Source organism: Monomorium pharaonis, chromosome 11, assembly GCF_013373865.1.
Source record: "Monomorium pharaonis isolate MP-MQ-018 chromosome 11, ASM1337386v2, whole genome shotgun sequence".
Lineage (NCBI taxonomy): Eukaryota > Metazoa > Arthropoda > Insecta > Hymenoptera > Formicidae > Monomorium > Monomorium pharaonis.
This window is the reverse complement of record NC_050477.1, coordinates 10,172,992-10,186,614: the sequence shown is the minus strand read 5'-3', so window position 1 is coordinate 10,186,614 and position 13,623 is coordinate 10,172,992. Positions and strand designations below refer to the sequence as shown.

The 13,623-nt window shown below is 36.2% G+C and overlaps 1 protein-coding gene across 1 annotated transcript in view; it reads left to right on the top strand.

The window, feature by feature from the left end:
- Positions 1 to 390: 390 nt before the first annotated feature.
- Positions 391 to 13,623, top strand: part of LOC105839623 (tumor necrosis factor alpha-induced protein 8-like protein) — a 22,703-nt gene continuing 9,470 nt past the window's right edge. Inside the window, exon 1 of the mRNA XM_012686079.3 lies at positions 391 to 725. The gene's annotated coding sequence lies outside the window, so the exon portion shown is untranslated. The remainder of the gene's footprint in view (positions 726 to 13,623) is intronic.

Genomic DNA, 13,623 nt, shown 5'->3' with positions numbered 1-13,623 from the left:
TTCTATTGTCCACACTTGTAACAATTTTATTATTTCTTTTTATTATTTTTTTTTTACTTTTATATTTCAATACAGATTGTATATATTATCTGGATTCAAAACATGCGCGAGGCGCTGGGGTGCAAGCAACACGTATACGTGGACAAGTTATATTTTGTAGAGATGCCTATTAGATGTCAATTTAAAAAAGTATGAGAGGGAGATTACTCTTTCGAGGGAGCTTTTATTTTCGGCAAACGTCATTTTCGTCGCTTTCACTCGTGACATTTCGTAATTCCCTCGCTTTTTTCGAAAGTGTAGCGAGGGTGCACCTAGCGCTACACCTGGCCGCGCTTCTCCGCCAATCGCACGGCTCGGTGCTATGGCAACCGACCGAACTGGGTTCGCGCGCTGCGCATCGGAGCATTCGGAGCAGACTTCGCTCGGCCGTGCAGCGCGACGGATGTGCGTGTACCGAGCGCTGCTACGTCGTAACTCGAATACGCAATATTCCCGCGTCTCGCAAACCGTGCGTGCGTGTGTACGCGTGTGTACGTGTCATCTTTCACTCTCTCTTTCTGTTTCTGTTGCCCCGCGCAAATCGGTAAAACACGGAAGCGCCTCCGGTTCCCAGGACGACGACGCCGAAACCCGACGTCAGCGTGCGCGGCGGCTCGCGCCCGTGGAGAAATTTCATCCAGCTCGCAGGTCGGGTCGCGCTTCCGCGGCCCACAACAACAGCAGAGGTTGGTATGCGAGTCTATGTGTGTGTGTGTGTGTGTATGTGTGCGTGCATGTATGGCGCGACGAAATTCAAATTGACCGAATCGTCGCGCGCAAAAACGGCGGAGTGTCCGTCTTTTCCCGAGCGGCACGTCGTGGCCACCTTGACGCGTAACCGCGCGGCATAATATAGCGTACCTTTCACATTTACCGAGCCGAGTAGAGCAAGGTGCATCGCGCATCGAGGTTCATCCAAATCGGAATGAAATTAAAATTCGTCCGCGCGCGCACGCGCGATTTTGCGTTCGAGTTTCGCGGGACGAGCGAGCGTTCGATAGTTTTCTTCTTGATAAAACAAAAACAAAAGAATTTAAGTTTATATTTCTGTTTTTGATGTTTTCTTCGCTTTATGCGGCGTTTCCGGTGCTCGTTTGTCCTTGTTTTATTATATTTAACAGATAACAAAAATGGAACGAGCGCCGAAGCGAACGCGGCCTTCAGTAAAAAAAAAAATTCTTAGATATCAGAATTTTATATAAATTATTCGAATTTCGCGTATATATGTGTGAGAAATGTCGAAATCGAATTTTATTACCCGAGACGATTACTACGACGATTAGAGTGATTCATTTGTCTCGTCACTTCCGGGTCGATTCGTCGACGTACATTTCTCGGACACGCTCGTTGCGCTCGGTGCAATGTACGTCTATTCACAAATATGACATGCGAGAAACTGCCTGGGAAAAGACTCTCGAGAGATAGAGAGATACAGAATTGAGATAAAAGGCTAAGAAAGAGAGAGAGAGAGAGAGAGAGAGAGAGAGAGAGAGAGAGGGGGGGGGGGGAGGACAAGGCAGTGAAAATTCGCCCGGCAGGGAAGGCTGTTGCTGAGAACGCCGAGAGATATTCTACGGCGAAATTTTTAGCTTTATCATCGAGATCAATGTACGGCCCTCTCTTCTCCGTGCTTTAGCGTCGTCCTTATTAAAATTTCCCCATTGACCGCGTCGGATTTCATCTGCGGATTATTTCTTTGATGCTCGACGGAAACGACTTGAGTTCAAGGATCCTCTTTTCGGATGAATTATAAAAAAAAAAAAAAAACAGCGGTTAGTAAAATATTCCCATCGTTTACTTTATCTTACGAAAGCTGCGTCGACCAATATCTGTCTTTTAATCGTTTTATTTTTTAAATAATGATATTTTTCTGTGTGTGTAGGAGTTTTTTAGGAGTAAATGTTGATTCTTATAGATTGATAAATTATATTCAAATAACTGTGTAAGTTTAATTTTCTATGAGATTTAGAAAGGCAGTTTTCCAGTTCGAATAATTTTGTCTACTGATCACCAACCGATTGTAGAAAGAAATAAAAATGCCACTAGTTCTTCGCTTTTTAGCGTATTAAATTCTTATCAGAACTCTTGCAAACAGTGAAAATTTTTTTAGTTATGTCATTATTGTATCAAATAAATAATATGTGAAGTAATAATATCACGATAGAATACATTGGCATGCTAGATAGAAAATATATTAGCCTTTTTTCCCATCTCGAAATATGTGAAACATGTTTACGTTGCTCTTCATATCGAGTATCAGGAATTTCCGCATTGATTTCCGAATCCTCATGATTTCCGACGTTTCGACAGCTTGTCGTAATCGGAGACATTAAGGGGATGCTGAACCTGTCCTATTTTCCCGATTATTTTGATTATTTCCAATTCATGAATCTTTTAATTGTATTTACAGAATTAACTTTTTTTTTGTTTTTTGTATAAAATTCTTACGTACGCATTATGTTACCGTTTGTATTTTGATTGTGAAGAAGGATTTTTAATTCTGTAAATACAATTAAAAGATTAATGAATTGGAAATAATCAAAACAATCAGTAAAACAGGACAGGTTTAGTATCCCCTTAAAAGGCGTTTGTTTTCTCCGGCCGCAAATTTTTCTCGATTGCCATTTCGTCATTTCGATCACAAACACACTTGTACCTTACGGTTAACTTCGATATCAGTTAATTTTAACTCTTACGAAATTTTAACTCTTACTCTTATGAAGAAGTGTACTTTATTGACCCAATCATGGATATCTCACGACTCACTTTTTTCATCTATTTAAAATAAAAAATAAAATGTAAGATAAAATTTAATCATCTTTAAAATTTTGAGAAACTTTCGTAGATAGAAATTGGTTGGACACGGATCACCCATAATTGGGCCTTTATTAAAAGTCAATTTTAATATTAGAGGTTTGTTTTTTATTCCTGCACTGCTGCACTGGTGCAATAAGTTAGAATAAGACAAATATATTTTTTCTTCAGTGCAGGAATAAAAAATAAACCTTAGATTAACTTTAATTTTAGTGTGTCTCACGTGACATTGAAATATAATTATTAGTTTTTAGGTAATATCACATTATAATACGTAAAATTATTATTAATGTTGAATTTTTATTTTAATTAAACGTTAGACGGTTTTTTAATCCTTTGAGACTTTAATATTACGCTTTTGACAATTAACATTTGACAAGTTAACATTTTTAACAAATATAATGTTTTTATATGATGACTATTAGATAAGTATTTGTATCATATTTTCTACAATTTTATAATTATTATAATAAATTTACCGTTGGACGATCATTATGTTGCTCTATTTACTTAACGACTTTAATTACCTCGCGCGGCCTTAATACCCGAGGGTGCATTATCATATTAAATAGAACAGCGGCAAATTTTATATATACTACGCAATATATTCTTCATTACCCGCACTTTGGAAGAGATAAAAAAAAATACGTAGAAGTTTTGTAAGAGTACGAGAAGATAAATGACTCGACAATTAATAGCTTCGTGAATCATCGCTGGAAGATGTCCCCGTAAATTATCAGTAAAACGATAATGTGTGTACGATAGAGCGATAAAAGTTACAGAATCACGATTATCGATATGTGAAGAGCGTTATGTTTGCCAGGATAATAGTACCGAGTAGAAATGCATCGAGATGCAATTAGCAAGTTAAAGTATTATCGGGAAATAATCTGATCGCGTAAATTGTCGAGATATACGGGGCGTAAATATCACGTTAATAGTAACTATTTTCTACATTCGAGGAATTTAATCGACGGGACAGGAAGAATTTATATCGTGAAAATGTGCGGGAGAGTCGATTGATTTGCAAGACACTACAATTCAACATCAAATTACGAACACACTGCAGGCCAAAAGTTTGAAAAAGAGAAATGTATATTTGCGATGTTCTCTTATTATTTCATAATAATTTATATATTGGCGAGAGAAATTGCAGAGTTTTCAAAACGCGCATTTTAAGGAACAAAGTTGAAGTTGTCTTTTTGTCTCTATGACATTTTGTTTCTAAATTATAAAAGATCGATTTATTTTTACGCTGCATTTATTTTGAAAAAAAAAAACAGATTGAAGAGGGATTCGATTTTTAGAGAGAGATAACTTTGATCTACTATCTAAAAGACGCTTTGTTCGAACTTTTTTTGACGGACAGATTCTCCTCCCGAACATCCATTACCTCGAACTCGTCCAGTGCCATTATCGTGGTAAAACGTAAATGATCGGACGAGAGATTATACTGCAGAAAGCAATCCGAGCTACGGAAGGGAAATGGAAAAACGCGTTTCGCAACCGAGAAGTCGCCTTAATTATGTCGTTTCATGATTTGGACTTTGCGTCATTTGGATGACTGTTGCTTCAAAGGCGAAAACTAACGCTTTGTTGATATCAATTACGTTAGACTCGACTGCGATTGTTTGTCGCTTTCCGCAGTGGTAGCTGAAGAGAGAGAGAGAGAGAGAGAGAGAGAGAGAGAGAGAGAGAGAATCGACTAATTGAAATAATTAGTCGATAGCACTGAAAGTGTTCGTAGATTGGATCATTGAGGATATCTCCTACACACGCTGTTATTTCCCTTTCTCTTTCCCTCTCTTTTTGTGTCTAGAGCATTATATTAGAATCTTGATAATAATAAAAAAGAAAGCAGTTATAGTTGACTATAGTTAGCGCCGGCCGAGGCCGAGGAAATCGATTTTTAGGCCTGACTGCAGCCGCGCCGTCTCGCTTGATTTTATTCTTCTTTTTCTGTTTTTTTTTTTAATATTGTAGACGAAGTGTTTTGCAAATATTTTTGTACATAAGCTATTATTATTAAAATTACAAAATTAAGATTAATTATAGAAAAATAAAATTATTTATTTATCGCGAGAAAAAACAATTTTAAAAAATACAAAGAAAAAGACAGAAAATATGATCTTTTATCTTTTTATTATTCAACACAATAAAAGTGCTGTTAGTTTTAATATAATCCTAAAATTGGAGCGCAAATTCAAAACTGCAACAGCACTTTTATAATGTTGAATAATAAAGATGACATATTTTCTGTCTCTTTCTTGTATTTTCTTTAAAAAAATTGTTTTTCCTCACGATGAATAAATGGTTTAATTTTTCTAGAATTAATCTTAATTTTGTAATTTTAATAATAATAGCTTATGCACGAAAATATTCAATAATACGTAATAGATACTGTTGAGAATCTCTAGTTGCAAGTGAATCAATATGTTGGGTATTTTTTTCAAAACTATTAGTATATAAAATCGAGGTGCACGCCAATATGATACAATAATTTATATTTAGAGATAAACGTCTGAAAAAAGGAAGTTTCCGCGGCCTCCGGCGAACAAAATCGATGGTCGTTACAGCGTAAAATCCGTTCACGGTGCATGAATTTCATTGGTGCAGACACGTGCACGTGTTATCGGAGAAATATTGAAAATATGGAATGTGCGATGTTTCGGTTGTTTTAATCTAATATAGAATAAAACATAAAGGATATTGTAACATTTTTTGGAATATATTTAAAGAATTGTTGCCGGAAAAGTTTGATTTATTATTTTAATAAAGTAATACTTTTCAATTTAATATATGATTTACTCTATTAATTCGTTTATTTTGAAATTAACAATTTATAGATGTACAGGGTTATGTAAGGTAACTTAACTCAGTGAATTTTTCTTTGAAGGTAATTTTCTGCTACGCCACTATTGATCCCAATTAAATATCCAATACCGAGCAACTTGCTAATTAACTCTTCGTCTGCAGTCTGAGTCGTTTCTTGGCACAAGCGAAATTTCCTTCTCGAACCTCAATTTTTATTAAATAAAGGTTTTAACGCTTGATGAAGTGCAATAGTTAAACTATTTGATTACTGTAATGGAAATGTTGAAAAGTAACTCTGAATTTTTTCAAATTTTTCGAAAACCTTTAATTATAGAAAATTAAGCTAGATAAAAAAAAACTCAGATCGCAGACGAAAGATTAAGTTAACATTCTGAGAAAAAAAAATAGTTCACTTTACACGATCGAAGTACACCACGTCATTTTGATCGTATTCTCGCGTTAATTCGTGAACGAGAGAACTCAATTATCTTAAAACTATTTTTGTTTGTAACTCGAGAATTATTTTAATACATGTATAAATTAATTTTAATGTTCTCCTTTGAGTTGGAAGTTAATAAAAAAAACCTTGTCACTAACGAGGAGGTTTTGCGACACGAAATTTGCGTTCTATGACGTACATACGCGAGCAAGTCGTTCTTTGAGAGTGCGTACGATCGTGCACGGACATGGGCGCGCCGTAAATAGAAGAAGCTAACGAGTAATCGCCACGATGAATGAGGTTGTTGTTAGCGCATTGCCCGCGCGCTCGCTTCCAATTACGGTGCGGAGAAACGGTGGCGATGCACCGGTTTTTTCATAATTCCACGCGGCTACGCGCGTGTAACCTAAACACACGTGTCGACGATTGCGTTTCCCCGCGGTCGTGTAAATGGTCGTAATAACCTTAAGTTAACCACTAAAGATCTGTGGGAGATCCTTGCAGAAACTTTTAAAATTTAACTAATACGCCAAATTTTTATTGAATAAATGGCCCAATTAAATATACTGACAATCTCAAATGCTAGAATTGCCATCTTTTTTAAATATTTATACACAAATAAAGGATTTTTTACAAAAATCAAACAAGTCTATAAATCTTTATTTCGGAAAATAAATAGAAAAAAGTTATAAAGTAGGTTCTTGAGAGTGATTTAAATCTTGAAAGTGATTTAAATATTGGAAATCTAATGTTAAGCTTTTCTTTTTAATGAGAAATTTTATTTTTAATGAAAGCATTCTTTCATATTTTTCTTTCTATATCATATAAATATGATTATTTTTTTCTTCGGACATATAATAGGTGTACGAACAAAGATTTAGGCTTTAAGATTTGTCTATTAAAAATATCTATAAAAAGCATCTGAACTGTTCGATTCTGACAAAAATTTTATACTTACATACCTGTTTTATACGTATATTTACCCCTTTAATTTTTGTCAAAACAAGTACTAATAGAAAATAATTTGATGTCAGATTTAAAAGAAAAAAAACTTGTTTAGTTTTTGTAGAAAATTTTTTAATTGTATTTAATTTTACTTGAATTCTGTTCTCGAACGGGTCTACTTATTGTTATAGCATTTTATTAAAAATATATTTTATTCTTCTAATTTAAAAAATTATTTAAAACTGGATTTCCAATTTTAGGACACTGTTAATTGGACCATTTACTTTATAACTTTTTTCCTACTTATAATTTCAAAATAAAACTTTCTCAAGTAGAATAAGCGTCTTGATTAAACAAGTTAAGGAATATTAATGTTTATGTAAGATACGAGCAGAAAAAAGTGCTCAAGCTTTTCAGGTTCATGATAATGACAACGTAAATAAAAATTAAGGATAATCTGGAGTTAAACCACCGTACGTGGCTAATCAAGACAGCTAAATGGAATCCTTGCGGCTCGGCACTCAGCTCCGTAGACTTGCGGGATGCTGGAAGAAACTCGTGTATCTTCCACATGTTTCTCGCGTTTTCTTCCTTTTTTCAGGAGATCGATGCGCGAAGGATAGAGAGAAAGAGAGAGAGAGAGACAGAGAGAGCTGCTGAGGAAGCGCAATTTGTTCGCGAATGAATGATCTTAAATAGACGTGATGATCGCATTCAGCACGATAAATGTTCGCAAATGACTATCTTGCAGTCTTATGAACGTCTTTTACGGTTTTTTTATTCATTACATGTCGATTCCGTACAAACGTTACGTTCAAACGTATATATCTTTTTGCGTCGCTCGTACATCGATCGAAGAAATCGTGCGGTTAATATTGGTTATTACGCAAGAGAATGCCAAACGATAATTGACATGATTTAACCGACTCGGCCAGAATAGGGATCTAAATTATACTTTTTATTTGTTTAGAAACAAATAAGCTTGCAAAAATATTGAAATTAATCAGAATATCACGCACACAGTAATTGGTACACGTTAAAATATTTATCGTTAATTTACACTACAGTTTTACTCAAAGAATTAATTAATCTATCTATCTATCAATTTTAATTAAACCTTTCTTAAGTTATTGTTGGTTATTGAATTGCTGGCGGGACTTGTGCTGCTCGTTGCAAAGCTCTTTGTTTCAATCGTCTGAGCTGTTAACGTTTGACGTAACATTTTAGCTTCATACAACAGAATAATTGCGTTTTGAAACCTTTGTAGAACACGAAGAGTGAAACACGAGGAAATCCTGTATTTACAACATAATACATGAACATAGTGATCGACACAATTCCCATTAATGTAGCAACGCTGCATTAATTTTTTTTTCCATTATTGCGACCGTGGTAAGGTAATATTATACATTTGTATTCTTTCCTAGAGTGTGTGCTTTTTTTATTATTTAAGCACGCATAGAATTCATATCATCTATAGCCTTGGTCAGTCTACCTTTATGAGAGAGGGAGGAGGAAGGGAGAGAAATGAAATATACGGTGTTCTAAGGAGTGGCGTATACTAATAATGTCATCCCATACCTCATAATAACGCACGCATTAGTTAATGAAAATTTAATTGAAAGACTGATGAGGCTTTTAATGTTAAGCTATTTCTGTTCGAGCGTATACTTGTTATATTACATTTTGATGAATATACGTGGATATGCAATTTAAATTAATCTGAGATGGACAAATTGTTTCGTGTCAAAGATTTAATAAAAATTTTAAATTTGAAAAATAATTAGCAGCTGCTTCTGGAAAATATGGAACGTTTGTGTAACGTTATATTAAATTTAAAGAGATTGGCTTATACAACACAACTAGAGAACTTACATAAAATTTTCATTAAAGCAAAATTAATTTGAGACTAAGAACGAAGTTCTCAACTTCGTTCTTTTTTTTCTTTTACAAATAAATTTTTAAAAAATAGAGTGTTGTCAAAGACTTGAAAACGGAGAAAATCAGAAAAACATCATAAAAGAATAAATTCAGGAAAGATAGGGAAAGAAACAAGAAATAAATAAAATTTAAGCTTTGTTTGCATTAATAATTTCCTTAAATGCTTTTTATAACATTTTTTTAATAATCAAATGTGTTAAAAATTTTCACTATTTCCAAATAATTTCTTATGTAAACTAAATAGTCTTTTATCAGATGATAATAGCAGTTTAATAATACTGTTTTATATTTTGTAATTAATTTTTTTGCAACATAAACAAAAATAATCTCTATCCGTTTTATCACAAAAATTTACGAAGGCCTCACTTTTACTTCATCTAGGTGTATATGCCTCTCCTTAAGATTACACATCGGAAAATTCTCTACTGTCGTCTGAAAGAGAAATAAAAAGAATTTCAAAATTTATTTTTTGTAACAATTCTAGAACATCTTTAAATGAAGAAACACATTCACATACATCTTATCATAAAAATATTAAAAATTTCCTGTCTTGTTTCATATTTTCCGCAGACACATGTTAATATACCCGATGCGTGGTAGGAGACCGTATACATTTGCGTAATACAGCGCGTGTCCTTTGTAGGCGTAATTTCCTGTGAGATCGTTTGCAATATTCTTGTACGGTCGAAAGAGCTAGACGAAGAGGCTCGGCCGTGAGGGTCGCTGGCAGGAAATAACGTATCGCATCTGTTTTTTTTTTCGGCCGTAACGATCGCCCGACGTCATATTTCGTGGGCGCACTCCTCGCCCAAGGTGTTCCCTCTTTCCCTTCCTTTCGCGATTCCGTATTCTCGCACGTGCGACCACGTGGCGACCACGTACCATCTCCCGCGCTACACGAGACGCGTACTCGCGAATAAAACGACTTATTTATAGCGATCCTTCGAGCGAAGTTTCTTACGCCAAGGTACGCAAGACGTGCGTATCTGAACAACAATATCTATATCTAATTACACGTCGAAGTTGGCATATTGCTGTTGTTCTGATTCGTCATGAGCTACTCCATTTTGTTCGAGACAAGACTGGGGGTCGGTTGTCCCAACTTCTTGGTAAATCTATCTATCAGGTAAACATATGTTTGTCTTTATTTATTTAAGAAAAGAAATGAAGATAGACACATGCTTACCTGGTAGATAAGTTTACCAAGAAGTTGGAACAACCGACCCTGGAAGAGTTGAAACCGGCAATTTTTGAGGGCGCGGGAACAAAAGATGATTTTTATGTTTTGATAGAGTGTGACGTTTTTAATACTTAAAATCAAATCTGTGTTTCTCGAGATAATATTATATTCGAGCATGTATTTTAAGGTCTCTTGAATACCGCGCGTTTCGTCTACAACGCTTCATCACCAAAGTCCATCAGTTAACATCGCGTATGGGTAGTTTCGCGCCTTCGCGGGCATCGTCTTGTGTAGCGCACACAGTGAGACAAATACATGCGCAATTAATTTATATGCATTCAAGAAAGTAATTTATCTTATCCTCATCGTAAAAAGTTTATCTCCGTCAATTTTGCAACGTTCAATTCGCCGTTGAACATCTCCTCGGTTAACCAAGACGATTAGTCGAGATGTATAACTTTGAGATTCCATCACTTTTCACATCAAGCGGACTCGCTTCCGCGGTAGTAAATTATAACTCGTGTTATCTCAACTATTTCCGTGGTCGGAGCTCGCTGCAGCGCTCCGCGGCGCAAAACGCTCTCACGAGGTCTTTAAACGGACCAACGTGCGTGCGGGCTTTTGTGGCGCGCATAATTCGTCTTCTAACGAGTCCGTAGAACTCGCGCGACGACCACGTGCTAGTCGCCGCTATATCTCGAGTGCCCGCGTGCATTAGTCCGGGGGCAGGTGGTGGTTATCCCGAGCGACAAGACGCTCAATTTAACGAGGAGGGGTAACCGGGACAGCTGTCGAAACGTGGTGCGCGCGACAGCTGCATCTTGGCAACGGCGAAAAAGAAGCGACGGAACGAGGGGTTCGGCCCTCCGGGTTTGGCTCTCGACCTCGTCCGGGAGTACATTGTGCCGTAAACATTACGAATTGTGTACGAGTCGGTCCGCCGATCGTTTTTCCACCGTGGAAAAGTATCCAGTCGCGAAGAAGAAGAAGAAAAAGAAAAAAAGCAGAGGAACTTTCGTCTCGTGCTCGGGTAAAAACTTCTCTATTTACCCCGATGTTCGATCTGTTTCACCCGGACGTTAATTATATCGCGCGCCTGGAGTACACGCGCGAAAGGAAAACTCGTGGGGAAACTTGCGCGAGAAAGTAAAGAGGCGATCGAACAAGGTCGCGGGATCTTCGAGAGATTTCTGGAAATTTCGCGGAAAAGAAATTTTCTTCCGAGTAATTCGTGATAATTGCTCGACTTTCAAAATCAAAATTGCGAAAAGGAGAGAGTGTCTTACGATTTAGTTGATATTTTTTGCAAATTGTAGGTAATTATGGTAATTTTTCTTAATTAGTATTATATTATTCGTTTCATTTCTGAGCATTTTACGTGAAACTTTATTAATATTAAACTGCTATTATTTCTCTCATTTCTCTTTATTTTAGCCATCCAAGATCTAAAAATATAATAGCTTGATGAACCTGGCCATAAATTATTGATATGTACATTTTACGATGACTTTGTTATACGCGCAGTATTCTCATAAAAATTCTTCCAGGGAGAAACAACCTAAGAATATTAAGCACATTTTGTTCTTGATAAAAGAATACTTGTGAAACTAGAATAAATATATCGCGATTCTAAACAAAATAATAAATAATGTTAAACTTAACAATCTGGATTTTTATGAAGGCGCACAGAAAAATATTAATTCTACTTTTCAAAGAAAAGTAATCATCAATATGTTTAACACAAAGAATATATTTTCTTGATAATTATTTCAAAATGTACTCATCACAAATTTTAGAAAAACTTAGAAAAAAAAATCATAATCTCTTCGAAGAATATTATAAAATTTAATCAAAGAAAAATCAGAATGATGAATTGATTTTTTTTTTGTTTTAACTTAATATATGTATGTATAACTTGTAAAATAGTTGAAAGAATTATTTAATTCAAGTATATATACTTCTGTATAAATACGATAAATATTACTTGTTTCAATAATTATCAAGAAAATATTCTTTGAAAGAGAATCGTTACTTAAAAGAGGAAAATTAAGAATGACTATTCGTTTTTTTCGTAGAAAATATTATTTTTCTGCGCGTGGCAAGTTTAGATCATGCTTAAACGGTTTTCTAGTGACGATTGGCTCTATCATCGGGAACCGTATGCCATTTGAACCCCCGATTAACCCTGTCACCAAGTATCGACATATCCGTTTCACTCTCGCGGAAAAGCCGATCGTCGGCGACGTTTCCCGTTAAACGACCGTGCTAAATTTACGGATATCGGAAAATGTTGATTGTTAGTCGCTTCGTCGTCGTCCTTCGAAGCGCTCGTCGTCGCGATAATGAGAGGCAGATAATACCGGCGACTAATTTTAGAAGTGACGAGTCCCCGCGGACCCGTCCACGGAACTTGCGGCTGTAAAACCGTGTTGTTCACGAGACAACGGATTTTTTTTTACCGCCCGCGTCGCGAAGAGAAGACGCACGTACGTGGGCTCGTACGCGTGTTTTCGGCACACGTGTACCAAGTACCAGGAGCGAGATAATTTGCGAACGAGTATCTCTCTTTCCCTCATCCGCGTCTAACGAGCATAGTCCGCCGTCTAAATTACAATCTGTGAAAAGTCAGTGAAATAAATACATAGTGGTTATACTAATTCTGAAGCGAAAACTACTAAAAGATATATGATAGTGAATACCTACTAATTAACAGTAGTTATAAGTATACCACTGCAAATTAGTGATAATACACTGATTGCAATTTAGAAAGGGTTCTCGCTGCAATGACGTCGACGCGACGTTTAACCCCGGTTGACGTAAACGTTTAAACCCTGCCCTTCCCGAGGAGCAAGAGCGAAATGGTGACACATCGATATACACAATATATATGCATATACATACATATACGTCAACGATATTCGAAACGTGGACGCGCGTGCACGGAGAAACCGATAATTACATTTGCCCTCGGCCGTCAGTTTATTTACGGCGGCATTGTTTCGTCGGGCCGAATACTCGATGGCACTCGTCAGGCACTCCGAAGCCCACACACCGTGTACCTACAATTTGGATGGAAGCGCAATTTCTGACGCGGCGTGAAAACAGGGGGAAAAAAAATATACATCCGCTGGTTGATCAGCGCGTTTCCATCCTCGGGAGGCAAAAGTCATTTTTCGAGAGTCTATTTTCTCTCGACCTCTTTTGAAAGATCGAATAAATCTGAGTGATAAGAAGATAAAGCAGAGGCTTTCAGACACTTACAAACGAATTTACATGTACGCCTCGCCGACGACAGTCTAATCGATTGCGATTATATAATAATGATTTGTATTCAATTAAAGCAGCTAAGTTTGTATAAAATCGATTTTACGGCGAGAACTTTAAGGAATGCTTATTGAAAACTACGGGGAGCCCTGTCAACACAATTAGTTTTGCGATAATCTAAATAAAT